General features: G+C 30.6%; 1 pseudogene; it reads right to left on the reverse strand.

Moving 5' to 3' along the window:
• Positions 1-724: 724 nt before the first annotated feature.
• Positions 725-4,145, reverse strand: LOC120170302 (annotated as a pseudogene).
• Positions 4,146-6,899: the final 2,754 nt, after the last annotated feature.

Genomic DNA, 6,899 nt, shown 5'->3' on the forward strand with positions numbered 1-6,899 from the left:
TAAAAATGTTTTTAAATTAACAAAATGAAAAAAATAAGGGTTTAGTATTATGTAAAAAAATTAAAAAAAATTACATTTAGTTATATAAAATATAGTAATGTTTTCTTTTTATTAACATTTTTAAAAATATATATTTTTGAATAAGTCATCGTTTTTAAATTTAAGATGGTCACATGGTCATTGTTCTTTTCTCAATAGGGATGTTTGATAAGTCATCGTTTTTAAATTTAAGATTTTTTTCTTCTTTTTGATGTGAGATTAATGTCTCTTACGTCTACGTATTACAGGTGTAATATTCTTTCCTCAACGACGTCTTCCTACTCTCTTCTCAGACGACATATCTGATAAGACATGCATGTCATTGCTTTTAAACTCCATGATTTTCCTTTTTCTTTCCGATGTAAGATCAGAGATGTAATAAAACAAAACAACAGCGGCATTCAGAGAAAACTCAAATTCAATCCTTGAACAAGACATTGCTAGAAAAAACCATAAACATAAATCGTAAAACAAACATAAAAAAGGAAAAAAACGACGATGACGACAACAATGACAATACATCATAACTGATATCCACATCCACAAACAAGTATATTTATTTTCACAGTTTACAAATCAACTATCAGAATATTTCCCTACCGTTTCCAGTTAGCTAGTTACCTTACCAATACCACACGTCTACGGAAAATGTTACGAAGAGAAATAATACAGATGTGTTCCTGTTTCTGTAACTCAATGATGCATACAACAATGTAGTAGTAGGCTCTTCAATGAATTTTGATTCGCACAACCCTTTCCCAGCCTCCCTCATCGGTCCTCTCAAATACTCGTGGTTGAGCCATCGGAAACGTTTCTTGCCAGTTTTGATGGTTAATCAGATAGTCCCACAACCTTTTTTTGACATAAACCATATATATACACCACTTAGAAATTAATCATTTCCTTGCATGAAAACACAAGAGTCAAGCCAACCCATCCATCCCACAGTATATACATATACATGATGTCATACAAAGGCATTATCATTCAAAGACCTTTTTCTATATGATATCATGGACTGCGAATGCAAGTATACATATATACATATACATGTACGCGTGCACGATGTGTGTGTGAAGAACCGTATACATGAACTTTTCCTTTAAAGACGTGCTCACCTTTTCTCATTCTCCACAAAGTCTGGACCCTCAGCCAGAGGTGAAGTAGAGCATGTGGTAAGGATTTCGGAGTCAGAAAGACTTTGCAGAGACTTAACAATTTTTACCAGGCGATTGGTCCTACGTCAACAATAAAAACAAGATTGAAAACAATAAATTCAAGTTCATAATATAGTAAATACATGTGTGTGTGTGTGTGTGTGTATAGTTAAGATAAGAGACTTGAAATGTAAAACAAGGCAGGCCAAGTACAATTGCTATTGTCATAAATAGGTGAAAAAATAATTTGTTAAAATAACATTCTACCAAATGCAAGGAGCAATGATAAATCTGTCAGTTTTAGTGTCATAAGTATCCAGTAATTTTCCATTCCAACTGGGGTCTTCATACGAAGCAGAGACTCGGAGTTTCCGGACAATTTCATCTGGACATCGTGAAGTTCTATCAAAGCCGCCAGGGATAATGGAACCAGAAGAAGTTTCTACCTGAAAATATGCAAAGGGAAATAACGTTTGGCATGTTTATATTTATTGAAAAAAAAACCAACAGCACAAGTGACTAGACTCATAATCTGAAACATAGCATCTAGTCATCAGAAAACAAGAACCATAAATTTTTTTATTATAAACTTAAAAATATTATTTTCCAGTCAAATATTGTTAAACCAGTTGAAATTAATGACTGACATAGTAGTTTCAAAAAATTTCCATTTAAGAATCATGAGCTGCCAAAAATTGGATAAAATGCTTCACTAAGCTCTGCAGTCTGCACTTCCATTTACCATTTTGAGATCAAGGAATTGTGAGAGCTTGAACTTACCAGAAACCCATTGAAAACGGGATACGCATTTTCTTGAGAATAGTATTTGGTGTTATGTCTAAGAACACATAGTCTTCACATGAAATTTTCCAGTCTCTTCTGCATGGTTTCAACTATTTTTCTACATAAAGGAATGGAATAACCATCAACTCGTTTCCCCTTTGACTTACTTCGATCTCTAGAATGCTGCATAACGTGTCAAAATATTCAACTTAATAATTCTTTTTCTGAGCAGGTAACTGTAACTGGAAAAATCAACAACAAAGAGAAGATCGAGGGCCAGACATCGGGTGGAACATCTTCAAAACCGCCAACTAAATGCACCTGCGTTTTAAAATTCAGAAGCTTCAATTCAAGAACATTCAATCATGATAAATCAGTAACGAATTAACAAAAGGAGTATATAATAAGCAATACATCCAAATCTGCATCTAAATCGTGATCAACAACTAGCTTTAACATCTGGGAGAAGCCAATATCCACGACTTTTGGAGAATCCGTATGGGCAACAGATGTCCTGAATAAAAATAAAAAAATAGAAATAACCGATCCAACAAGAGAAAAAGTTCCACTAAGCAATTCTGAAATTTATTGCCAATTCTTACATCCCATTCTTCCGGTTCCGAATGGCAACACCCACGAAGTTGTGGCTTCATCGGTGCCAACATACTTTCCATGTAAGAAATGAAACAAGTTGGCAATAAATAGAACTATAAAATCCAGAAAAGGAAAGGTGGGGGTGAATTAAGGCAGAGTATGTACAGCAAAGATGTTCAAAACCAACAGAAACTGCATAACTAGATGAGGCACAGTTTGTTCAGGAATGATGAAAAATGATTATGTTCGGTTGAATACTATGGAATGGAGATCCAAGCACTGTTGGAAAACGAAAAACAATGACCAAATATGATATTCAACAGCGCACATGACATTCAGAAGATCAAATGAAATGAAATTCAATGAAAGATATTGCCAATAATCTTTCAAGTCTTCAGATGCCACCTAATACAAGCAAACTGATAGCATTTCCAACCCATGAAATTTGGGTCCTTAAGATTCCACTCACACGAAAGATATATAACTCCCAAGTCACAAACTCCGTTACCAGAAATCTTTTTGAATTGGTTCACAAAATCCCAGTCAGGAAATACTACCGATCCAAATCAGAAAGACTAACTATACCAATGACAAATAGTTTATTACCAAACTGAGTAAAACAAATGGCTTACAAACTTCAGACTTTATTTATTTAGTATTATGTATTTTATAAACAAATAATACACACAGAAACACATAAGCTTCAAAATTCGTTTTAAGACTACTCCTATTGAGTTGCGTTTCACATAAGTGACAATACAGGTTCCAAATTGTAATAAATACTAATCCAAGATGATGAAAGAAAAAAAATGGCTAAAGAACTGTAAATTATTAGAAATCGAGAGCTACAAACCTGGTGCTTATTGTCTACTACATGTAATATTACAAAATTATTAGAAACAACACTGTAAATTATTCATACATTTTAGTAACGAGTTTGAAGTAAATAGGGGGAAAAACATACATGAACAAGTGAAGGGTCAACAGTGGCGTATTCCCTCTGGAATAAGTAAACATATTTAGGGTTGCTAGACGATGTTGGTAATTTGGAATCCATGGATTTTCCTGAAACTTTCCTCTCCTCGATAGACTTGAAAGACCGTGTAGCAGACACTAGAATGGGGTGTTCCAGCAATGCCGCCAACAAATCCGATGTCTGTTTAGAAAACAAAAACAAGAAGAAAAGGGAAAAGAAACAATCATCTGTCAAAACAAAGCAAGGTTAGCTTGAAATCCATTGTATACGCAATTCATAAATCGTCAAGAAGAAATAGCTGAATTGAGCAAATTACAAGTGTGAATGAAGAAACGAAAAGAGGTTAATCCGTTTTGCATAAGTTTTGAATTCTGGGTAATTTGAAGGGAAAATACCCGAGACCCAGACGATGAGGTTGAAGAAGACGACGAAGAGAAAAAGGGATTTCCATCCACAAAAATCATGGTGATGATGAACTGATGATTTTGAGCTCAGAAGTCAAAGCTAAAACCCTTTTTTTTCTTCTAAAAACCCAGATGAAGATCTATGCGACTGTAATTTGCAAATCGATTTAACAACGAAAAAATAGCTTTCATTGTAACATTTTGATCTTAAAATATGGCAATTTGATCTTTGATTACGAGTTTCAATTCGAAAATTCTCCCTCTCCGACTCAGTATTTTTATATACATATGTTCAACTCAATTTCAAACATCGCGTACATGTGACGGGTAATTTTTCTCTCTAAAGGTTTAATTATGAATTATTGCAATACATCCTCGTTCCTTACAAAATTATCCTAATGTTTATATAAATAGTCCCTTTATTATATGTTATTTCTTAGAGCGTTTTATTTTTTTTATAAAAAAATTTTATTAAATAAAATTGTTAATTAATTAACAATCAACTAATATTATTGACGTGATATTTTTTACATGTATTCAATTGTTGACGTTATATATATCATATTATTCAAAATGATGATCAGACATGTATCACATCATTATAAATGATGATATAACATGTATTATAACACCTTAGTAATGATGTGGCATATATTACATAATAATTATACACATGTAAAAATATCAAATTAACAATATGAATTGATCGTGAATCAATTAATAGTTTTCATCCAATATAATTTGTTTTAATTAAAAATTAAAACATTAAAATAAATGTTTAAGAAAAAGAATAGATGACAAAGTGGCAATTAATGTAAATTTTAAGGAATAATTCTATCATTATGATAGTATAAAATAAATGCTCAAATTATATTATTTTTATATTTAAATATTTAAACTATTTTTTCGGTTAAATAGATATCCAATATTTAATTCTATAACTATTTTAAGATTTTATTACAACGTACGTTAACAAATTTCTGTTAATGAAATAAAAACACACAACATAATATTTATTTTTTATTTTTCGAAAATATAAAAAAAATAAAAAACTTACAAACTTTTTTGATTTAGAAGTCCTCTCTGGAAATTAAAATCAAAACCCCAAGCAGTCGAAGAAAATGAGAATATAATGGAAACTTTTAACAGGCGTTATCAAAATTTTAAGATGATTACGTAATAAAACGTCAGACACTCATTTTATCAATAAATAATTAAATTATCCAAGTAAAAAAATAATATAACTTATGCACTTATCTTATATTAAAATCTTTAAAAAAATAAAAAAATTTGGTTTGATTAACACTATTAAATCTAACTATTAAATCATTAATTTAAAAATTACCGATTGAAAAATCTGTAATAAAATCCAGTAATTCAACTATTTATATGTAATGGATTTAAAAAGTTAATTATTTAATTTCACACTAAAAAATGTATTAATTTCTCAGTTTTAATAAAGTATAAGATTCAAATTCTGAAAAATTAAAGTATATAAACTAATTTCTCAGTTTCATAAAGTACAGGAACGAAGTTTAAAATTATACTTTTTTTTAAAAAAAAAGTTAAGATCTAACTTTCTTTCATATGATTGAATTATAATTTATGAATTAATATTTGATTTACCTAAAATATAATTTTATATATGTAGACACTTTTTTATTCGGGTGTGTATTTTGTCTTTACATACATATATATTACATTAATGTATTAAACTAATATTTTTGTTTGTTTGTTTTGTTAGGGTCAACTCGTAACCTTACGAAGCCCATTACCAAGCCTGTGTTTCAAGACCATGTGGGAGCTAGGGTTTCGGTTCAACACCGCACGAGCAAACCAAGGGCTCAAGAAGAGTCCTCACGCCAAGGCCACTTCCGAGTTTTCTGGCGACGTGATATCACGGGATTCACCAACAAACAACAAACAAGCAGAATTTCAATTAAGAGAAACTCTAAAATCGGAACTAAAAATAGGTTTCTTTAGACTTTATATGCGCATGTAAAGAGTGTAAAAATGACCACGAAATACACAAGAAAATACAAACGTAAAAGCAAGGAAATCGTTGTAACTTTGGAAGGGAAAAAAGCAAATAAAGAAGGTAAAGTTCGTACCTTTCTCGAATTTAGATTCTTGCATATGGTTTTCTCTTCATTTTAACCCCAAAAAACCCAAAAGAAGTCGATCGATGAACATAGGGGAGGGCTTTTCAAGATATTTTTCCTTAGATCTAGCCCTCCTCGAGGCGTTTTTGAAAAAAAAAACAAAATCATTTTCATAAACTAGGTGAAAAGAGCTTTCGATTTTTTTTAAAAAAAATTGTTGCAAGGCGTAGACCGGTCGGAATCTGGGTTCATATGAACCCAGGCGGTCGTGTTCTTCGTTCTTGAAGAACATCAAGAACAATTCAGAGAAAAAAATGAAGAATTTTTATCTGTTTTGGGGGTAAATGAGAAATGAAATGTTGTTTGTAAAATTTGGCATTTATAGCAACCTGCCGACCCGACCCTTGACCCGATCAAACCCAGCAGGATCCGTATGTTTTTGTAAAAAAAAGGGAATTACAATTTCGGTCCCCATTATTTTAAAGTGTCTATTTTACTCCCATAAAATTTGAATTTTACCCCGATTTCATTTTAATTTTGCCCTCAATATTATTTTTATTTTAATTTAATCCTTTTTATATTTATTTAATTAATACTATTATATATATATATATATTTGTTTTATTTATTTAATACTACTTTTTATTATATATATATATATAGTATCATTATTTCTTTATTTCTTTTACTTTTTATTTCCTTTTATTTCTGCTTTTTTTCTATTTAATTCCATTATTTACCCATTATTTTCGTTTACTTTATTTTATTTATTTATTTATTTGTTTTTTTTATGTTTATTTTATGTTTATGTTTATTTATTTTATTATTCTTCCCCCTTTTTATA

This window comes from Hibiscus syriacus, unplaced genomic scaffold (genome assembly GCF_006381635.1).
Source record: "Hibiscus syriacus cultivar Baekdansim isolate YM2019G1 unplaced genomic scaffold, ASM638163v2 tig00111779_pilon, whole genome shotgun sequence".
In the NCBI taxonomy this organism is placed as follows: domain Eukaryota; kingdom Viridiplantae; phylum Streptophyta; class Magnoliopsida; order Malvales; family Malvaceae; genus Hibiscus; species Hibiscus syriacus.